This window comes from Lolium rigidum, chromosome 7 (assembly GCF_022539505.1).
Source record: "Lolium rigidum isolate FL_2022 chromosome 7, APGP_CSIRO_Lrig_0.1, whole genome shotgun sequence".
Classification (NCBI taxonomy): Eukaryota; Viridiplantae; Streptophyta; class Magnoliopsida; order Poales; family Poaceae; genus Lolium; species Lolium rigidum.
The window spans coordinates 260,439,297-260,463,060 of NC_061514.1; positions in this window are offsets into that span (position 1 = coordinate 260,439,297).

A 23,764-nucleotide genomic window follows, 5' to 3' on the forward strand; every position below is an offset into this window, starting at 1 on the left:
CGCATTGGTCATGTTGAATTTCTTGAGCATGTCCTTCACATATTTTTCTTGAGAGATGAAGGTGCCTTTTGCAAGTTGCCTCACTTGGAAGCCTAGAAAGAACTTCAACTCTCCCATCATGGACATCTCAAATTTCCTAGTCATCAATTGTCGAGGGTACTCCTCGCCAATGCCCTCCGATAGGGGCTTAGGGTTGACGGAATCCTGTAAGCTGACACGAGACATCGGTTCACAGACAAGCGGGGAGAGCGATTTACCTAGGTTCGGGGCCCTCGATGAGGTAAAACCCTTACGTCCTGCCTGTCTGTTCTTGATTATGATGATAATAGGTTACAATGGGGTGCCGAATAGTTTGGCTGAGATCTCGTCGAGATGGCTATTGCTAAGATGCCCTAGCTCTAAGCTTTCTCTAGCTAAGATGGCTAAGATTGATTGTGTCCCTCGGCAGGCCCTCTCCTGGTCTTTATATAGGAGGCCAGGTCTCAAGGGTCCTAACCGAGCACGACTAAGTTTACAGTAAATCAGATCTAATCTTTCCTTGTTCGATCGTTTCTTTGTCTTGCCCGTCAAGGAACCTTCTGGTGCGCCGTCTTGGTAGCCCAACTTGCCTTCAGGTGTCTTCATGGGCCTCCAATTAGTCAATACAGGATAGGGTAATGTGGGTTACCCGAAGGGTAGTGCCCACGTCAGTAGCCCCTGAGTGTCTAGCCGAAGATAGTTCGGGTAGAGACTAAAAGCATGTCTTCTCCTGGTGTTCTTCTCCTTCATATTCCTTGTTCATCTTGAATCCGCTCTGTCTCCATTTTATCGGGTGCGCGTCAGCGCTCCCGATGGGAGTAGCCCCCGAGTCTAGGTACGGATGCTCGCAGTCCGTGCGTAGACTCAAGTTGTACTACTCGAATATTCTCCTCTGCCGATGTTTTCCACAGGTCTTCATAGGTCATCCGATATATTTTTGTTTATGCAAAGGATAATGAGTAACGTGCCCAACTGTTGTTTGGTTAACTGCCGATGGCAAAACAACGTTACCCTACACAGAATCAAGTCCCCGGTGTTATCACCAGATTTTAGACAAATCCAGAGGTGGGCCGGGCTTGGAAGATTACATGTGGAAGATTTCTGAAGCGGCCTGGCACGAAGGGTTTTGGGCTGAATTGCCCGTGTATCTTTATTTAGTAGTTTATTATTTTAGATAAGGGTTAGAGTTTGTATCGTGCACGATGGGATGTTCCCACGTTAGAAAGTCCCCTGGACTATAAATATGTACCTAGGGTTTATGGAATAAACAACAACTCACGTTCAACCCCAAAACAAACCAATCTCGGCGCATCGCCAACTCCTTCGTCTCGAGGGTTTCTATCAGGTAAGCGACATGCTTGCCTAGATCGCATCTTGCGATCTAGGCAGCACAAGCCCCACGTTGTTCATGCGTTGCTCGTACTCGAAGCGCTTTTGATGGCGAGCAACGTAGTTATCATTAGATGTGTTAGGGTTAGCATTGTTCTTCGTTTAAGCATGCTTACGTAGTGCAACCCTTGCATATCTAGCCGCCCTCACGCCTATCTTAGGTGTGGGGCGGCACCCCGCTTGATCATTATTTAGTAGATCTGATCCGTTACGATTGCTCCTTGTTCTACAAGGATTAGTTTAATATCTGCAATAGTTAGGCCTTACAAAGGGGGGGGAGGATCCAGTGGCACGTAGGGTGGCGTTCGTAAGTCCTAAACGGGATGTTCCGAGGATCAACTTCATGTTGGTTTTTTGGCCTTGTTTAGGATCGGCTTACGAGCACCGTGCGTGGCCGCGAGGCCCAACTCTGGAGTAGGATGATCCGATTATGCGGTGAAAACCCTAAATCGTCGTAGATCTCATTAGCTCTATCTTGATCAAGCAGGACCACCAAGTATTCGTGCACCCCGTACGAATCATGGGTGGATCGGCTCTTTGAGCCGATTCACGGGATAACTCCGAGAGCCGATCGAGGCTCGTATTTAATGTTTACATGTATGCCCCTGCAGGAAACTAAGCGAGGCATCCCCATCACCTTCCCGACCGGGTATAGGTCAGGTGGCACGCCCTGCACTTCGCAACGCCGCGTTTGACCGGAAGAGCATTGCGGGCCGTCGCTCGGAGGGGTCTCGGCCAGCCGCAGCTCTAGGCTCTTCCCGGCTCTACGGTGTTGACAAGGCCGCTGCCCGCCGGTGGGTTTTGGCAGTCAACACATTCTGGCACGCCCGGTGGGACAATCGTCTACATCAACCACATCGCCATCTACATCTGAGATGGCGGACGGCACGCCAGTCACCTACGGGGATCTGCCTGACGACCTCAAGAAGCAATACAACGAGATCAAGGCCACCCTCGAAGCCGACCTCATCGGCTCTTTTCAGAGAACCCGTTCCCATGGCATCAGATGGAAGGGATTCTCACCGCAAGGTGCGCTCGATGGGATAGACCTCTCTACCCCGTCGGAGGAACGCACCAGGGGGCACGACGGGGAGATCAACTACCCGGTGGCTCACTCGCTACACCGCCACTCCGAGAACTTGGTCAACGTGTTGGAGCGTGTCGCTCGCGCGTGATCCAGGAGATCATGAGCCACCAGTACTCGCCGTCAGGACCAGCTCTCGGGACTCATCAAGGAGAGTTGCCATTCCAGTCCCGTCCACCGCTGCCATATGCGTTGGCAGCACCTCGCTGAAGTGCCGACTACACCGGCATTCCTCGTCTACGGGATTGGTGGCGACCCTAGTGACTACCGAGTTCTTAATGGAGGCGCCTAAGGAGATCCCTCATGGATACGCGTGCATGTATGTGCCGGATTGTGGTGACCGGGCACTCACAAACCAGGCCACAACATCGGGGACTCCGGCGAAGACAGGAGGAACGTCGGCGACAGAGCGGACGTGGCTAACTAAATACGCCACACCGACGAAACTACCGAGCCCAGCCTCCTGCAGATGGCTCGGAGCTGGAAAAGCAAACATGGCAGGCCAAGTACGCCACCCCGGCGAATCTTCGGAGTGCAACTCCTACGGCCAGCACGACGGATCGGATCGAGTACCATGCCGAGAGACCGGTTCGGCATGTTGCCGAAAAGAAGGGCGATCGGCTATTCCAAGCCGTACCCCGACGATTACGAGATGATCCCGCTGCCACCTAAATATCGGCTCCCCGACTTCTCCAAATTCGGTGGATCGGATGGCTCCAGCTCCATCGAGCACGTCGGCCGATATTTGGCTCAACTAGGACCGGCTTCGGTGTCGGATCAGCTACGCGTGAGGCTCTTTTCACGGTCCCTCACGGGATCGGCTTTTGGATGGTACACCTCTTTTCCAGCCAAACTCCATCCAGTCTTGGAAGCAATTGGAAGAACGAGTTCCATATGCAATACCATTCGAAGCTTCCGAGTCCGGCATTGCCGATCTAGCACAACTACGTCGAAGCGCGGGGAAACGGTGACAGAATACATCCAGCGCTTCAGGAATCTTAGGAACCGATGTTATTCGGTTCGTATAACCGAAAAGGAAGCGATCGAGTTGGCGGTAGCAGGCCTTGCAACACAGCTCAAGGACATGGCCTCCCAAGCAGATTATCCCTCGGCGGCGCACATGGTTCAGAAACTATCGGCATATGAACGAGCGCCACCCCGACCTGTGCCAAGACAAGTTCAAGCGTGCAGTAGTTATGGTCGATACAGAGGAAGATGAAGTGCCTGCGGGAGACCAAGAAATAGCAGTGGCTGAGTGGACTCGGGGAGGAACCCCCGTGGCCTGCAAATGGGTAAAGCCACCGGGGCCGCCCAGGGGATTTGATTTTGACATAACCAAGACGGAACAAATCTTCGACCTCCTGCTCAAGGAGAAACAGTTGACGGTTCCGGAAGGTCTCAAGTTCCCCACGGCGAAAGAGCTAAACGGAAAGCCGTACTGCAAATTCCACAACTCGCTTTCCCATGCCACCAACGACTGCCGGTGTGGCGTCGGCACATCCAAGCGGCGATAGAGAAGGGGCGGCTAATTTTCAACCAGTACGCCATGAAGGTCGTCACCCAACCCTTCCCCGCCGTTAACATGGTAGAAATTACCTACCACGAAGGTTGCCAGCCGGGTCCCTCGTTCGGCATCAACATGGTAGGACACTGGGAACCACTGCGGCAAAGATGGAGATAAGGGCAGCTGCTCTCATAGCAAGGATACGAGAGGAGGCCGCTCCACGCGATCGGCTCCGTCATGATGGCAAGCGCTATGTCACGGAGGGAGAGGTGAAGAATATAAGATATCGGCGACCCTCTCTCGATCACCTCCTCAACAAATATGTGAGTCGGTATGACCAACGCCGACGGTCCAATTACGATGATAGAGGAGATCGTCCGGCTAGAGAAGCCGAGAAGATATCGTCGGCGGGATCGCGATGAGGAGGAGCACGAGCGCTGTGCCACGGAAGCATCAAGGGAGCAAGATGACAACGCCGGGCATTGGGACTGCCCCTTCTTCGGACACCTGCTGGGATTCGGGAATGAGCCGATTGCCCACAATCGGCAGTTGCCCGAATGCAATCGGAAAAAGAAGGAGGCAGCCAACGTGTACGTGTTCGAGCGCCTAGGGCCTCTCCCGCCACAAAGCAAACGCGGCTGAGTCACCTCGTTGGGCAGATCTTGAGGATTCGGAAGACGAGGGAGAAGTGGAAGAAGATAGGTATCACCGGCCAAGGTGGTGCCCACGACGGACTCAGCCGTTCCCAAAGCGCGGGGTTCAGCGATTGCGCGGCCTGGAGGAAGCCGAAAGGTTGTACCTGCATACGCTAAGGAAGGCACGGCCTGATGCGGCTGCAAAGGTTCAGCGAACCCTGGATGAAGAGGGTCGTCCACGGAAAATGGAGTGGCGCCCTAAACGGAGGAAAGCCGATGATGAGACATCGGCTGGCACAAACATGGTACTCGTCTTGCCGACGGAGCGTAGCGCTCCACGACGCTACGGAGCACTCAAGGTGGACGACGAGCAAGCGCATCAAGTCGGAGGTCGGGTTGGTTTTATCCAGCACGACCAAGTAGCAAGATCAAACCAATGAGCAAACCAGGAGAGGCTGATCCTTGTGATCGGCCCCAAAAAACTTATGAAGGGAACTTACAAGACCTTCAACGAGCAAGCAACGTGGAGGCCGATTCCAGCAATCGGCCAAAATTATCCTCACCCACCTTTCTGCCTGGGTTCAACATGTTATCCAACAGAGCCGATACCATCAATTTTCTTGACAGAATCGGCTCGGGGGGGCACCCAGGTATATGAAAATACGAGGATATGCAACGTAAGCATCTCATCTTCTGGTGATGGGTATTGGAATATGGGGGCCGATGCACAGGTCGGCCGTAAAAAAAAAATATAGATAAGAAGTGAAAATTCGAGATTTTTCGAGCACAGCCGATGCAGCAGGCATCGACTTAAGGATATGAAAGCCGATGCATGACCATCGACTCAAGGGGAGTAACTGTTACGATCAGAGGGTCAATGGAGCACAAAGGGGGATTTTTTATGAAGGAACTCCTCAATGGAGCAGTTTGGAAGCTCAGATCCTCTCTTCGAGAACAACGTCAGGAGCAGCATGGGCGTGCGGGTCAGGTCAAGGATGGATTGCATCAGGTCCACCAAAGGAAAGGAGCCTATCTGGCCGGCGGAGAGCTGAAGAAACTCGGGGGGCAGCTCACCTTGAGGGCTCTCTGCTTTGGGAGGCCGATTTATGTTTAAATCGGCTAGCTCGGCATAAGGAGCTCCCTCAGACATGATCGAGCCCAGGTCCATACAGCTCTGTTTTGCCTCGGCTAAGACTCGGGGGGCAACAAGCCTGGAAGATGCCCTGTTTTTAAGAGCCGATTAGAGTCACCTCGGCTGCGGCTGCATCATGGTCGTCTCAGGGAGGAACTGGGAAGGAAAAGCCGTCGTCTAGTACAGGGCTTGGACCTGTCGTTGTTGCTGCAAGAAAAGGAAAGAAGTCCGACGCGTTGCTATCGGTCTTAGCATGACAAACGGAAGGAATGAAATTGGAGCGATTAAAAGATGAATGGAAAGAACAATTTCATTAATTCCAAGGAGCGGCTTTACAAGAAAGAGCCGATGGCTCTCAAAAGAGGGATCCGGTGCCTAGTGCACTGCTACTACTAGTCCTATACTACTAGTCGTCGCTGTCCTCGTCATCGCCGCCGTCGACGTCGTCGGCGCTGCTCCCGAGGGAGCTCCTCGTCGCTGCTGCCCGAGCCCTTGGCCGGAGCCTCTTCCTCCTCGTCATCATCATCATCCTCGCTGTCCGCCCGGGAGCGGAAGCGCTTGGTCGACGGATACCCGATGGAGGAGGAGGAGTCATCCTCCTCCTCTTCCTCTTCGTCATCATCTTCGTCCTCGGCTGTCCGCCCACATGCGGGGGCGCTTCTTCGGCGGGAGCTGGGCGGAAGGGGAGGCCTTGGCCTTTGCTGCTTCTCCTTCTTTCTCCTCCTTGTAGGAGGAGAAGGGATTCACCTGCGGGGTGGAGGCTGTCCTCGTTCTTCTTCTTCGGCGAAGATTGGGGGAAGAGTTTTGAGAAGGAAGAGGAAGAGGAAGACATTGCTACGAGGAGGAGAGGGTTTTTTGGTGCCGATAGCTGGGATGGAATAGAGGATAGAGAGAGCTAACCAGTCGGCACGGTTAAATAATGAGAAATCTGGTGAAGGTTTAATGCCATTACGGCTTCCAAGGGATCGATGCTAAAGCTGTCGAGAATTTTTAGAGAAGGCGAGAAGACGGGGCATAATGATGACGGATGCTGTAACTGGCTCTGCTCTGCCACGACATGACCCTTCGAAGGGAAAGCATAATGATTTTGGAAATGTTATTTCCAAAACCGAGGAGGGCATGTGTTATCACCAGATTTTAGACAAATCCAGAGGTGGGCCGGGCTTGGAAGATTACATGTGGAAGATTTACGAAGCGGCCTGGCACGAAGGGTTTTGGGCTGAATTGCCCGTGTATCTTTATTTAGTAGTTTATTATTTTAGATAAGGGTTAGAGTTTGTATCGTGCACGATGGGATGTTCCCACGTTAGAAAGTCCCCTGGACTATAAATATGTACCTAGGGTTTATGGAATAAACAACAACTCACGTTCAACCCCAAAACAAACCAATCTCGGCGCATCGCCAACTCCTTCGTCTCGAGGGTTTCTATCGGAGTAGCGACATGCTGCCTAGATCGCATCTTGCGATCTAGGCAGCACTAAGCCCACGTTGTTCATGCGTTGCTCGTGTCGAAGCGCTTTTGATGGCGAGCAACGTAGTTATCATTAGATGTGTTAGGGTTAGCATTGTTCTTCGTTTAAGCATGCTTACGTAGTGCAACCCTTGCATATCTAGCCGCCCTCACGCCTATCTTAGGTGTGGGGGCGGCACCCGCTTGATCATTATTTAGTAGATCTGATCCGTTACGATTGCTCCTTGTTCTACAAGGATTAGTTTAATATCCGCAATAGTTAGGCCTTACAAAGGGGGGAGGATCCGAGTGGCACGTAGGGTGGCGTTCGTAAGTCCTAAACGGGATGTTCCGAGGATCAACTTCATGTTGGTTTTTGGCCTTGTTTAGGATCGGCTTACGAGCACCGTGCGTGGCCGCGAGGCCCAACCTGGAGTAGGATGATCCGATTATGCGGTGAAAACCCTAAATCGTCGTAGATCTCATTAGCTCTATCTTGATCAAGCAGGACCACCAAGTATTCGTGCACCCCGTACGAATCATGGGTGGATCGGCTCTTTGAGCCGATTCACGGGATAACCTGAGAGCCGATCGAGGCTCGTATTTAATGTTTACATGTATGCCCTGCGGGAAACTAAGCGAGGCATCCCCATCACCTTCCTGACCAGGTATAGGTCAGGTGGCACGCCCTTGCACTTCGCAACGCCGCGTGTGACCAGAAGAGCATTGCGGGCCGTCGCTCGGAGGGGTCTCAGCCAGCCGCAGCTCTAGGCTCTTCCCGGCTCTACGGTGTTGACAAGGCCGCTGCCCGCCGGTGGGTTTTGGCAGTCAACACCCGGGCATGATCCTGGAGTGCAAAAAATTTCTATCGGGTGCACGCCGCACTCCCGATGGGAGTAGCCCCCGAGTCTGGGTGCAAGTGCTTGTAACTGAATGCAGATTCAAACCTTCTTCCTTCGACTGTTCATTCTGTCGAGTCTTCATTTTATCGGGTGCGCGTCAGCGCTCCCGATGGGAGTAGCCCCCGAGTCTAGGTACGGATGCTCGCAGTCCGTGCGTAGACTCAAGTTGTACCACTCGATAACTTTTCATATTTCCTTCGAATGCTTCCAGATCATGACGTCATTGATGACGTATAACTGCTGCAGGCTAATTTGACGGGTTCATCATGACAAGCTAGCCCTAGCCCTGTTCATTCAACATTTTAGGGTTTGACCGTGTAACGATCGAGGTGGCTCCTCGATTTTCGCACAATCGTGGGCGTAGTGGGCCGTCAGTTCTCTCCCTTCCTTAAGCGCCACGTACTTGCTCTAACTTCTTCTTAAAATCTCCAAAGGGCAAAAAATTTGCAATCTTCTCCACGGTTCCCGCAGCATCTCCTCATTCTTCCCCTTCTTCCTTCTTTCGCCATTGTTGCGCCGCTGCCACGGTTTCAATCTTCCTTAGATCTCGCGATGGTGAAGAAGAAGAACACCGCCGCCGCTGCTAGCTCCACCAGCGGAGGTGCCGCTGCCAAGTCCTCTCCTCCTCCGAAGGGGAGCGCTCCGAGCGCCCCTCCCCCAGCCCCGGCGCCGCTAGCGCCGTCGGGCTCGATGGCCAAACCTGGGGACTGGGTAGCTTCAACCGTCACCAAGCGTGACGAAAAGAGGTCCCGAAGCTTAGGATTGATATCCTCCGACGCGGGAGATGTGATCCTTCCAGGTGCGATCTCTCGGCTTGATCCTCCTGTTGGATTTTCCGTGATGTTCTTATCTTTTCTTCATCGAGGCCTTTCGCTCCCCACTCATGGATTCCTCCTCCATCTCTTGCGGACGTATGAAATCCAATTATGGCAACTTAACCCCAACTCGATCCTCCATGTTGCTGTGTTCATCACCCTTTGCGAGGCGTTTTTGGGTATTGAACCTCATTTCGGGCTATGGAAGAAGATCTTCTATGTGAAAAGATACAAGCAGTAGTAATGGGTACTTTGTCACCGGAGGAGTAGGTTTTGTTGCTCGCTCGGAAGTTAATTACTTTAATTTCCCAATGAGAGAGTCCGTGCAAGGATGGAGGTTGAAGTGGTTTTATGTTAAAGATTCCTTGTCACCCGAATGTCGACTTCCCTGCTATGCCGATGTTATCGAAGCCAAGCCCAAGGACTCTTGGAAGAACATCCTCTCTACCGACGAAAGAGCCTCGGCCGAAGAATTGTTTGCCAAATTCCTTCGAATCAAAGAGGCCGACGGCCAAACTATGATTGGCACGGAGGTGGCAGCAGTTTTCTCGAAGCGCCGAATCCAGCCAGTCATGGCCGAGTTCACCCGATGTGGTTATACTCGGGTCCAAAGGATGAGACCAGGATTAATGCTGCCGATCTATCAGAAAAAGAGTTGCTTGATGAAGTTCGTCGTCTTACTTCCTTCAACCGAGGAAGATTCGATTCCGTTGATCTCTTCTTATGCTCCCCTTGACGCTGATCACCCACCATCAGGGGTATTTTCCTTTCTTCACATCTCTATTATAGCTCCTTGCTTTAGCCAACATGATTACTTTTGTTCTTACTTATCATTTTTCTTTGCCAGATCCCTATGGCTTCCGAAAATACACGTGATTCACCGGATGATACTTCTGAGGGAAGAGGCTCCTCAATCCCCGTAGATTTTCACACCACCGATCAAACAGGTTTAGAAGATGAACATAATGGTCCGATGGATCTTGAAGTTGCCGATGCTGATCTTCCCTCCTCAGCCGATAACGCTTGTATCGCAGACGGATCAGTGCATTATGTCGACACTGATCGTGATACTTTTGTTGATGCAGCTGCGGAGGAGGCCAAGGCTTATCCTGCGAAGAGATCAACCAGCGGCTTTGCCGACGAAGACGATCTCTTCGATATGTAAGCAGTTCCCTTTTGAAAGTTATACTGTGCCTCCTCTTCTTTTTTTTTTACTTTTCATACTTCTATCATAATCACAGTCGACTGTTTTACTTTTGCAGCGATGAGGGTTTTATCGAGCCTCCCCCTAAAAAGGCCAAGTCTGACGCCGTTTCGCCGGTCGTGGCGGCTTCCGAAGCTTCAGCTCCTAAGGCTGCCCCCATGCCTCAAGCTTCGATCGCGTCTTCCCTTTCTAAAGGGAAGGATATTTCTCCAACTGCTGCTACTGCGGCTCCTTTCTCTGTAAGTCCTCTTCTGATCTTAATACAGATTTCTTGGAGCGTGCCTTGTTTAATTTCTTTTCTTTCTTTCTTAAGGACATGCGTGGCGTTATCTCTTCTCTGGAGGTTTTCGCCTCCCGATTCACTTCTTTAGAGGCTGACAAAGTTCGGCTGCAAGAGGAAGTCGAATCTTCCTCCTCAAAACAGGATGGCGCAGTCAAGATAGCTGCCGCAGCTCGCCAAGAGATTGGTTCTCTGAAGGAGGAGCTGGCCGAACTGAAAAGAAAGCTGAAGGAGGAGGAAGCATCCAGGCTGGTAGCTGAGGCCCGAGCAGCCGAAAAGGATGAAGTCCTTTGTCAATCTTCTCTGGCCTTGCTTGGTAATCTCTAACATACTTTCGTCGAGTGACGCTTTTATGGATTTACTTTTTGTCAATGACTGAACTTTTCCCTTTCTTTCTATTGCAGAGGCAGCAAACATTCCAGTCGATGCCCTGGAAAGAGTTCCAAATAACTCCCCAGCGAACGCTGTGTCAATGATTCTCGCTTCTCACCAGCTTACACAAGAGCTTCTTGTGAAGGGGAAAGGTGCTCTGGCGCGGATGCACTCGATGATTTTCCCCAAGATTAAGCAGGAGAAGACCCTGGGACAACTAATCGATACCTTCGCGGTTGACACCAAAGAGGTCATCGAGGTATTCAAGCGTACATCGCGTACTTTTGGTGCTCTCCTTGCCTTCCGGCTTATGATGGGTTACGGCTTTAAGGGTGACATCGAGGAAATGACTAAGGGGCTTCCAAAAGGGCAAGACGGGCAGCTCGTTGATTTGAGCACCTTTAAGGCGTCCGCTCTTACTTGTGCCCGTCGGCTCCTTGAACTGGTTGCCTCAAGGAAATCGTCGACCGGTCCTAGTTCATCGACTCAGACTCAGCTTCCTTGATTCTTGTAACAAACTTGTGCCTTGAGCTGATGCAAAACATTGCTCTGCCGCAGAAACTCATGCTTTGTAATAAACTCCGTGCTAGCATTGTTGTTAGCACACTTTTGTTATGATATCGCTTTCTTGCGCTTCTCCCGATGGGAGTTATTTTGGACGTTCGGCTGTACCATATCCATCACTTCTTTACAACCAATACTTTCTGCAGGTCTTCCCAGTACCCTCGTTTGTAGACAATTCGTCGGGTGCGCTTCCTGAAAGCGATCGGATCCAGCGCATGAGAGACCGGATGACGCAGATGGAGAAGGATTTACGCAGCACTTATGCCTTGGCTGCCATCATTAATAAAAAGAGCGAAATTGCAGCCGTCGTAGAGCGGTACATTCTTGGCGAGCTGCACAAGGCTACCGAAAGTTTAAACTGTAAGTTTCTTGATCCCTTTGGTTGCTTGCTAGCAACTTCTTGTCTGAGTCTGTTATTAATTCTTTTGGCAGTCATAGCATTGAACCCTGCGGAAGAGAACAGGCGGATACACGAGCGGGTGCATGCTTTGACTCAACTTTCCTCGTCTGAAGAAACTTTCTGGCGGGAGCACTCGAAGGCCTCAGCTGTCGTCAAATTTCAGGATCGGGTGCAATAGGTCCACCAGTTCTTCGACAAGTGCTACAAGGCCATGAGGGTAGTTTGGAAAACAATGTTTCCTCTGAATGCGGTTCCCCACCCTTTTGACTTTGATGTCTGAATTTGGAAGTGCCAAGAAGGTTCGGGAGCTGGTAAGATCTCAAGTCTTTGCAGGGGCCAAGTGCACGCTTGCCCTTGTGCTTGCTTGTTATCCTTCAGCTTGCTTGCTATCTATTGCCAACGCAACTGGTGACTTCGAGGAGCTGTACCCGAAGGTTTTAGCTCCTGCTCGTGTAATTGTCGACAGGCTTGAAGAGATGTCGACTGTACGTGAGGAAAAGGAAACTCCGCAAGGGTGATATAACGGTGTAAAGTTACCTTTGTAAATTGTATTGGCTAGTTCATCCGAGTGCTCGAATTTTTGGGCCAAAAACTTTCTTATTTGGTTGGTACATGACTGTGTACTTTTACCATGCCGTTGGCAAATATTTAAAGGGGCGAAGCTTAATTGCCCGTTGGATGTATAAGTACTAGTTGGTTAGCAAATCATTATGAGTGATCGGCTCGTGTTGCAGGTTTTGCTAAACCTGTTGTATGCGCAACTTTGCTTTCAACTGTTTGTGAATTTCGACAGTCATTCCCGAATTTTTCGGGTGTAATGATTCTATCGATGAGCCCGTTGTTCCTTTGATATTTCCATAAGTAAAATATCGAACGTGGGTTGTTGTTTATAAAGTTTTGCTATTTGCGGCACTCTTTAGAGGCATCTATAGCGGAGAAAAAGGTGAACGTCCTTTAGCACTCGTAGAGGCTTTCTTTTGGAGCGCGATCTTCTGCCTTGTACTATGTTTACATAGTGATGGGGCATAGAAGTTTGTTGTTACTGCAATGCTTAACAAGGGAATAAAGCTTAAGTTCTTATTAATAAGGTAAGCACGATGCTAGAGGGCGGAAAAAGGGGAAGCCCTGTTTTAAAGTAAAGGGGAAAAAACAGTAAAGACTAATAGATTGCTTAGGTACGGAAGGGGTTCTTCTCTTCTTCTGGCTTCTTCACTGTATCAGTGATTGCTGCAGCGTTGCTGGTTTCGTCAGGGGTTTGGGCGGTAATCTCCATTGTCTTGCCATCTCCAGAGCCTTTTGTGCCATCAGCTGCCGATTCCTTTGCTGCCGAGGCTCCTGCTGCCGAAGCTTCTGCTGCCGAAGCTTCTGCTATCGAAGCTTTAAGGGTAAGAGCGGCTGAATTCTTCTTGGCGTCCCTGCTACCTTTTTCTTCCTTTATTTCTCGTATAGACAGCTTGGGCGGAGGGTCGATGATTTCTCGCTGTGACCCGAATTTTGCAGCAATCCTCTGAAAGTCGCGATCACAATTGTCCGAGCGTGAGAAACTTCCATAGACTGTGATGTTTGTCCCGTTATTCCCAGGCATTTTCAGCCTGAGGTATGCATAATGCGGCACAGCGATGAACTTGGCATACGCTGGTCTTCCGAGTATAGCGTGATACTGTGACTCCCAGTTCACCACCTCAAACTCGATCTTCTCCTTCCTGAAGTTGTCGGCCCTGCCGAAGATAACATTCAGGTAGACTTTGCCAAGAGAGTAGCCCGGTGCGGTTGGAAGGATCCCATGGAAGCAGGTGTCTGTTTCTTCCAACATGTTCATGGTGATCCCCATACTTCTAATTGTGTCGACAAAAATCAGGTTTAGACCGCTTCCACCGTCCATGAAAACTTTGCTCATCTTGAACCCCCCAATTTGTGCCTCAACGACCAGGGCGGCGTGCCCTGGCTTTGGTATGGTCATCGGGTGATCTGCTCGACTGAACGTAATGTTCTGAGAGGACCATTCGACGTACTCAGGGATGTTTGCCATGATGCTTTCTGCCAAGTTGATCTCTCGAGTGAGTTTCTTCATCTCTCTTTTCGAGACACCTGTCCTATGGATCATGCTCATCTGCCCACGTGGTGGTGGAAATGCCTCGTTGGGTTGATGAGGTTGAGCTTGCTGGACCTGATGTTGCGGTGGAGGTGGTGGTGGTGGCGGTAGTTGCTGCTGGCCTGCCTGCTGGATGAGTTTATGCATATCGATGAACTGCCGACAGTCCCTGAGCAGGTGGCTAGACTTTACTTTACCATCCTTGGAGTCGGTATATGAATGCAGGTAGCATGGAGCGTTGATCTGCTCAGCGTAGGGTAGTTCGGGTGTTCTCTGCTGTCGTGGTTTATAGTTGCCACGGTTACCAGAGTTGCTCCGATTACCATCCTGTCGATCGTCTCGCCTGTCATCATACCGGTCGCCCTGCCTATCAGAGTAGCCTGCGGCCACCAAGTTATTGTCATCGTACCCGCGGTTCTTCCTTCTCTTGTTGCGATCCCTTCGACCACCCGAATCATGTTTCGGCTGGTCATCCTCTTCGTCGTCGCTGCGCTATCGTGGCTTTCGAACGTTGTCCTCGCCATCGGCCCAACTGTTGGCGATTTCCATTAACTTGGTTATGGTTTTAGGCTTTTTGCGCCCAAGCTCCTCTATGTAGCTTTCCCGCTGAACGTCGTCGCTGAAAGCGTCAATTGCTCTGTCGACAGATACGTCTTCGGCGGCGTTTAGGAGTTTTGTGAATCTCCCGATGTACGAACGCATCGATTCCCTCTGCTTCTGGCGGCAATTCCGCAGCTCTTCGATCCCGACGGGCCTCTTGCATGTTGCTTGGAAGTTGGCGACGAAGGCATCTACTAGGTCGTCCCATGATTTAATGGAGCCTTTCGGCAGCCCCCTTAGCCAGGCCCGTGCCGAATCTTTCAAGTAAAGCTGCAAGCATTGCATTGCTGCTATCTGGTTTCCTTTGTGCGGGATCACGGTCCGCGGTAGTCGTCTATCCAAGATCTTGGTTCTTGCTGCCCGTCGTACTTGGCGGCGTCGGTAGGGGTAGGCTTGAACTTTTTGGGTGGCATCGTTTCGCGGATCTTGTAACTTAGACAGTCAGCTCCCCTGAGCTCGCCGTCGTACTCCTGGTCCTCCTCCGATGAATCGCTGTCATCGTCCTTCCTAGTGGCGCGTCGCCGCCTTGCTTTGTCGATCCTGCTCTGGGTGATTTCGTCTCGAGCATCTCTCGCACGATGTTTCGACCCACTGCCTTGGATGGTGGTCCTTTCTTTTGGCGGGGCTAGGTTGTTCCCCAATATTGCGAGGCTCTCCAGGGCACCTCGATGAGCTTGAGCCATGGATCCTTCGGGGCGCTGGTTGATGAGGTAAGCGGCGAGGTTAGCCGTTGCTCCTGCGACGGCCTTCGGTCGTGGCATGCCGGCGGTATCCATAGTCATAAAGGATTTGGTCAGATTCGACGTTATTTCTCTGGCGTCATCTTCTGAAAGCCTGGATAGTCTTGACCGGTTCTTGCCTGTTCCGTGAGTGTTTCGGGAGGCACTCCCTTGCGAGCCCCTTCGCCGTTCGCTGGATCGATCCGCCGCAGATAGGCGTCTCTCGAGGGTAGCCTGCTCTTTCGACATGTGCTCTCGGTTTTTCTCTAGTATGGAGCGATAAGCATTGAGGGTTCCAACTGAAGTTCCTGCGGGGAGCGGCGTGTTGTTGAGTACTGCTTCCCTTGCCGCTGCCCACTCTTCATCCGCGATAGTATAATCGGCTCGTCGCGGTTCGTTGGCGCTGTTTTCAAAACTTGCCCTTCTACTCGGAACGGGGGTATGATCCTCGTTTCCTCCGCGCCTTGCGTTTCCCGTGTTATTGGCGACATAAACCTGATGGTGTGCCGCCCTTCGGGTGGTTCCCTGGATGATGCTTGTCGATACTGTCCTCTCCCGATGAATACTGGGCATTGCAGATGAACGGCGTGTCGCTTGATCCCAGCCCGTGCCTGGTGTCACAGTTCAGGCAGTAGTATGAAGTTAGTTTCGAGGATGCGGAATCATCCGATCCTACCGACATGGAGGACGCCGAGCGGGGAGTTGAGGGCTCAGGAGAGCACGTCGATCCCGTCAGTCCAGCCGACAGGTCGAGTGATGACGACGCGCTTGATCCCGCCGACCCGGAAGTGGGGGATTCCAGCAGTCGAAGGATTCCCTCTGCGTTGACGTTGTAGTGAACGCTGCCGAAGGTCATCTCCATGTTTCCTTGTAGATCTGAAAAGTTCGAGCGGGAGGAATCGCTGTGTGGAGTAAACTCGTAGGAGCCGAATCGGATCGGGCTTCCCAGGGTCGGTGACGATAGTGCCGATGAAGCTGCTGATGAAGCTGCCGGTGAAACCGCCGGTGTCATGATCGGATCTACCGATGCTCTGCCTTGTGCCGACAGGGTTCCCACAGATGGCGCCAATTGTCGAGGGTACTCCTCGCCAATGCCCTCCGATAGGGGCTTAGGGTTGACGGAATCCTGTAAGCTGACACAAGACATCGGTTCACAGACAAGCGGGGAGAGCGATTTACCCAGGTTCGGGGCCCTCGATGAGGTAAAACCCTTACGTCCTGCCTGTCTGTTCTTGATTATGATGATAATAGGTTACAATGGGGTGCCGAATAGTTCGGCTGAGATCTCGTCGAGATGGCTATTGCTAAGATGCCCTAGCTCTAAGCTTTCTCTGGCTAAGATGGCTAAGATTGATTGTGTCCCTCGGCAGGCCCTCTCCTGGTCTTTATATAGGAGGCCAGGTCTCAAGGGTTCTAACCAAGCACGACTAAGTTTACAGTAAATCAGATCTAATCTTTCCTTGTTCGCTCGTTTCTTTGTCTTGCCCGTCAAGGAACCTTCTGGTGCGCCGTCTTGGTAGCCCAACTTGCCTTCAGGTGTCTTCATGGGCCTCCAATTAGTCAATACAGGATAGGGTAATGTGGGTTACCCGAAGGGTAGTGCCCACGTCATCAATAGCTCAAAAGCTTTGTTATGATTGGGGTTAGTTCCACCAAAGATAATATCATCAACATATATTTGACATATAAAGAGGCCACCCCCTTTAACCCGCTTGGTGAAAAGGGTGGAATCGACCGTACCCATGCAAAACCCATCATGTAGTAAGAAATCCCTAAGGAACTCATACCAAGCACGTGGAGCTTGCTTGAGACCGTAGAGTGCCTTATGGAGTAAATACACGTGGTTGGGTCGGCATGGGTCTTCGAAACCCGGGGGTTGAGCCACATATGCGGTTTCTTTGAGGGGACCATTCAAAAATGCACTTTTCACATCCATTTGATATAATTTGAAATTGTGGAAAGATGCAAATGCAAGCAAAAGACGAATAGCTTCAAGACGGGCTACCGACGCAAAGGTATCCTCAAAATCCATACCTTCTATTTGGGCAAACCCTTGCGCCACTAACCTTGCTTTGTTTCGTATGACAATGCCATTCTCATCTTGCTTGTTCTTGAATACCCATTTGGTCCCAATGACATTGATGCGATGATCCTTGGGTCTCTCAACTAGAGACCATACTTCATTACGAGTGAAACACTCCAATTCTTCTTGCATGGCAATTACCCAATCCGGATCGACCAAGGCTTCATGTACCTTGAGTGGTTCAAAACTAGACACAAAGGCATGATGTTGACAATAAGTGATAAGTAATGCATGGTGTCTACGAGTTACCACTCCTCTTGAGATGCTACCAAGGACTTGATCCACTTTCATGTCACTTGCCCTTGTAGCGGCCTTGATCTTCCGAACGGTTCCTTCATGATCAATGAATTCATCTCTTGCTTGTACTTGATCATGAGGGACCACTTGATCTCGATCATGAGTTGAGGATGTTTCTTGATCGTCATCATGATCTTGCTCCATGGAATGAGGATCTTCTTCTTGTTCTTCGGATTGAGACTCATCTTGAGTAGAGGATGGTTCTTGAGTTGCACTTGATGGTTCGGCTTGAGTTGAGCTAGGCTCCACTTGTGGCGTGCTTGAAACATCTACTCCATCATCTTGATCATCATTATGAACCTCCATGGGCTGGATGTGTCCAATGCCCATATGCTTGATGACACTAGATGGATCATCATCATTACCTGCAACACATGGAACAACTTGCTCCACTTGGGAGCCATTATCCTCCAAGAACACCACGTCACAAGATACTTCAATAGTCCCGGAGGACCGGTTGTAGTATCTATAGGCGTGAGAGTTCTCCGCATATCCAACAAATATACCCTCTATGGTTCTAGTTTCAAATTTACCGAGCTTTCCTTTGTTGTTCTTAACAAGGCATTTGCATCCAAAGACACGAATATACATGACATTAGGCTTGTTACCGGTAAGGAGCTCGTATGGGGTTTTGTTGTGGAGGGGACGGAGGAAGAGCCGGTTGGAGTAGTGGACGGCCGTAGAGATGGCTTCTCCCCAAAAGTTGTGGGGTGAGTTGAATTCACTCAACATGGTTCTTGCCATCTCAATGATAGTCCGGTTCTTCCTTTCAACAACACCGTTTTGTTGAGGGGTGTACGGCGCCGAAAACTCATGCTTGATGCCCTCATCATCAACAAACTCTTGCGTAGTGTAGTTCTTGAACTCGGTGCCATTGTCGGTCCTAATTGCCTTGATCTCGGATTCATACATACGTTGAGCTTTCTTGGCGAAGGTGATGAACTCTCTATGGGTCTCGTCCTTAGACTTAAGGAGAAAGACCCAAGAGTATCTTGAGTAATCATCAACAATGACAAGTCCATACTTGCTCCCACCAAGAGTATCATAATGTGATGGCCCAAAGAGGTCCAAATGAAGGAGCTCCAAAGGCCTAGATGTGGTAACAATACTCTTGATGAGATGCTTCTTCTTGAGTTGCTTTCCGGCTACACATGCACTACAAACACGATCTTTCTCAAAAGAAACGCCGGTTAGTCCCACAATATGCTCACCCTTTAGGAGTTGTTTAAGATTCCTCATGTTAACATGACCAAGGCGGCGATGCCACAACCATCCTTCGTCATGCTTGGCCGCCATTAGACATGTGGAGAAGGAGGGGCTCTCTTTCGAGAGGTCAACCACGTAAAGGTTGTTCTCCACATATCCAACAAGGACCAATTTGAGATTGTCACTCCTAAAGACTTGCACATAATATTTAGTGAAATATGAATTGTAACCGGCATCGGCAAGATGATATATAGAAAGTAAGTTATAGCCAAGGTGTTCAACAAGCATAACCGTCTCAAGGCACAAGTCCTTAGAGATTGCTACCTTGCCATACCCAAGTACCTTTCCCTTTGAGTTGTCACCAAAGGTAATGCTTGACTTCTTGTTGATATCTTCAATGAATTGATCAAGCACACCTTTTCCTCCGGTCATATGATTGGTGCATCCACTATCAAACACCCATTTTGGACCACCGGAGGAATACCCCTACAAAATCAAGTAGAGGATTTAGGAACCCATCGATTAATGGGTTCCTTTGCAATGGCAACAATATCTTTTGGTACCCAAATTGAGTACTCTCTATAAGCATAGCCATTAGGAGGGCCAACATAGTTAGCATAGACATCACCATAATAATCAACAAATAATGCATAGTGATCGTTTGGCCCGTGCGGTCACCACTAGTGGCTTTGCCCTTTGAGGCTTTGCCATTGTTAGTGACCTTCTTGTTCTTATCTTGAGCGGGTTTCTCCTTCTTGTAGTTGTTCTTCTTGTGGGACTTGGGAACATATCCAAGTCCATACTTTTGATTGTTTGACCTTTGCTTACTCAAGAGGTCATCCAATCCCATCTTGTTCTTTGCGGTGGTGAACTTTGCAAGTTCCTTTGTTAGCCTAACATTTTCCTCAAGAATAGATGCTTGCTCACAAGAAGATTCATTAGGATGATAGTCAAGACCATATTTGGTCACCAAGGACTCAAGATATGCATTGGTCTCAACATGCGAGAGAGAGTTCCTCTTGTAAACGAATATGTTCCTCAACAAGTTTAGCATGCTCACTAGTAAAGGAAATGGAGGAACAAGCAAGCTTTTCACCATCAATGGGATCCTTCATTGATCCAAGAGCCTTTTTGTAGGATTCTTGAAGTAGATCATGGTTCTCTCCAAGTTTCTTGAGCTCATCCTTGACAAGCTTGTTAGCTCTTTCAAGGTGGTCAAGATCCCTAGTGAGAGAAGCATGAGCAACTTCAAGCTCCTCCTTTGAGGCATTGAGCTCTTGGGTCAATAATTGAGCCCTATCAATAGTTTCTAGGTCTTTAACTTTATCAAGTTCATAAGTTTCAATTTGTTGCTTAAGGCCTTGAGATACGCACCTTTCGGTTTTTAGCTCTTGTCTTAGGAGATTGAATCTCCGTTCCTTCTCATTCAATTGATATTCTAATTCCTCAATGGACTCATCCTTTTCTTTGAGTGAGTCAATCAAGAAATCAAACTTGACAAGAGCTTCACCACGAAGGGTGCATCTAACATCATAGAGTTCCTTAAGCACAATTAGTTCATCTAGATTTTTGTTCTCATCATCTAGAACACTAGATAGGGAAGGTGGAGGTTCCATTACCTTGGTTTCCCTTGCCATAAGACAAGAGCCAATGGTTGTAGATGAGGTAGAGTCATCGGAGTCATCATCTTGAGTTATCCTTGCCATGAAGGAGGATCCAACATCATTCTCCGTGGAGTAGTCCTTGGAGTAGTCATATGTAAAGAGTGACCCAGGCTTAGAGAAAGCCAAACCGGCCACCCCGGCCTCCTTCTCCTCATCTTCCTCTTCATCATCGGACAAGTACTCGGCCCCAACAAAGGCTCTTCCCTTGTTCTTTTTGTATCGGTCATTGATTGGGTTTGGCTTCAATCTTGGCTTGACCCCTTTGATGAATCTTGGCTTGTCCACCTTTTTCTCATAAGGGCACTCATTTGCAAAGTGGCTATCTTCATCACAATTGTAGCAAGTTCTCTTCTTCTTCTTGTCATTGAGGAGCATAGGGAACTTTGCCTTGTACTTCTTGGCAAAGAAAGCAAAGTCGGTAGCAATGTCACTAGTTGAAGTCATCTCTTCATCTTCTTCAATTTCATAGTCTTCTTTGCTTTCATGGTCGGCTCTAGCTTTGAGAGCAAGGTTGTGTGACGCTTCATGGTTGTGTGAGGCTTCATCAACACGGTTCATTTCCTTGAGCCTCTTTCCGGCTTTGGCCATGCTTTCATTGGCGGCCACATAGGAGACTAGATCATCGGAGTTGAGATCGGCACTCTTGGTCATGATTTGCAAGTTAAGTGCAAGGTTGGTGTCTTCTTGTTTGACGGCAATCATAGCAATGACCTTGGATTTTATGAAGGCTTCGTTCATCTCGAAGCCGTCATTGTACTTCTCGGCACCAAGTCCCTTGACCCTTACTTTCAGAGCACCAAGCCTAGCATAGGCATCGGATACGGATTCTCCATCTCGAATCATGAACTGGTGGGCCTCTTGCTTTGCGGTCTCATAAAGAGCTGATTGGATCAAATCGGTTCACTCTTGGAGTACTACGATCCGATCCCACAACTCTTTAGCGGAGACAATGTCATCGACTTGATCAAGAAGCTTGCGGTTGATGCCACTTCTAATCTTGTCACGTGCGGATGCATTGAGTTGACGGTTGTAGAACTCGGTGGAGGTCAACCGAGTAGGATCTTGTGGCTCCCGATGTCCATGAACAATGAGCTCCCATAGCTCCACACTTGCAGCTGCGAATATGAGATTCCATAGCAGATTTCCAATGTGGAAAGTGAGTTCCATCGTAATGGGGAACGGTCCCACTATGGTTTATATGAGGCATGGGTGAAGTGTTTCGGGATAGTCATGGTTAACATCATGGTAGGTTTCCTTAGAGGCCGAAGCCCCACTAGAAGTTCCACCGGCGGTTAAGTTCTTAAGCATGGCGGTCATTTACGTCATTTGTTTTTGTAGCTCATCCTCCTTTTTCTTCTTCTCGGCATCATATGCCAAGAGTCTAGATTTCATCTCTTTAACCGAAAGGTTAGAGTCGTCATCTAGACCCTCGAAGAGTTTATCCATCTCACTCTTAAGGCGGTGAAGCCCTTAATAAGAGTCCAGGCTATGATACCAATTGAAAGTATAGAGATGGTAAACCTAGAGGGGGGTGAATAGGTTTCTACAGATTTTAATTCTTTCTTTGCAATATTAGGCTTTGCGGAATATAAAGGTGAGCCTAATGCAAACTAGGTGAAGCAACCTATATGGGGATACAACTAACTCGAGCACGAAGGCTCTCACGGGCGAGTTAAATCACAAGTAAGGAGTTCGGTTAGAGATAACCGATAGCACGCGGAGACGAGGATGTATTCCCGTGTTCCCTTGCTTTGCAACAAGGTACGTCACGTTTGGAGGAGTGGAGGTCCCACGAAGGATTCCCCGCGCCACGAAGGCTCACCCTATTCTCCGGAGCCTATCCCACGAAGGAATAGCTCACTCACTTGTGGTAGACTTTGAGGTAGCCTCCAAACCTTCACAATCTTGCCCGGAGCAAATCCACGGCCCGGATGCTTCCGGACTCCTCTTGCCCACCTAGGGTTTCCAAGGAACCCTAGGAAGCAAGCTTCTCAATGAATACAAGGGGAATGAGATTTGGCTTGGTAGAACGGTAGATCGGGTCCTCCTCTAATGATTCCCGGAGGGATTTGAGTTTGGGTGGAGGAGGAGGGAGATGCGAGGCTTTTGGTGTTTCTAGCAATGGAGTAAGAGAGAGAGAGCTCAAGAACAGCTTATAGTATGTTGCCTAACCCTTCCAAGGTAGAAGAAGGGGTATTTATAGTGTTCTTCAAAATCTGGCCGTTGCCACTTGCCACCTCAGCATTTTTCCTCGACAAACCCGGTTGACCGGGCTAGAGACCGGACAGCCCGGTTGAGAGGCCGGTCAGACCGGACAACAGACCGGACAGCCCGGTCGTGAGGCCGGTCGAGACCGGATCGGTGACCGGGGCTCCTTTGCGTCGTCCGGCGCTTCTCCGGTTGGTGGCCGGTTGCTGCCCGGTTCCGACCGGTCGGCCGGACGGGGCGCCGGACCCGCCGGTCAGGAGCCCGGTTGACCGGGCGCAAGCCGGATCTGCTTGGTTCCTCCTTTGGAGCCCGGTTTCCGACCGGTTGACCGGCCGAGCACGCCGGGTCGGCCGGTTCTTGGCCGGTTGGACCGGGCTGGTGACCGGATTTCTCCCTGTAACCCCTTTTTGATTGTTGTTGAAATGGGGGTCTCCTTTAGCCTTCTTGTTCCTTTGATACACCATTTACGCCTCATTGCCTAATACCTGAGATTATCCTTATAAACATATTAGGCCAAATACTTTAGCACGGTGTCATCGTTACCAAAATAATGGATAAGGGTGAAATACCCTTACAGAAGGGCTACAAACATATGAAGGCCCTATACCTAAAAGGTTATATCAATGGGCAGCCTGTCGGCAGGATGTTGGTTGACACGAGAGTGGCATTCAATATAATGCCATATTCCATGCTACGGCGTTTGGGACGCTCCAGCGCAGATTTGATCAAGACCAACGTCACACTAAACGACTTCAACGGCCAAGCATCAGGGACGCAAGGCGTTCTGAACGTGGATCTAACCGTAAGCCGAAAAACCATCCCAACAACGTTCTTCATCGTCGACAGCAAAAGCACCTACGCTGTCCTGCTAGGGGGATGAAGAAGCGAGTTGCTTGACGCGGTTAAATAAAAGGGGATATAGTGGAGATTTAATGCTGTAGCGGTTTCCGAGGACATGGTGCCAAAACTGTCAAATCATGCAGAGAAGTTGAGAAGGCAAGGCATCATGATGAAAGGATACTGTGACGCTTCTGCTCTGCCACGACGTGACCTTACGAAGAAAAAACATAGTGGTTTTGAAATTATCATTGCCAAAACCAGGGGGGCATGTGTTATCACCAGATTTTAACCAAGTCCGGAGATGG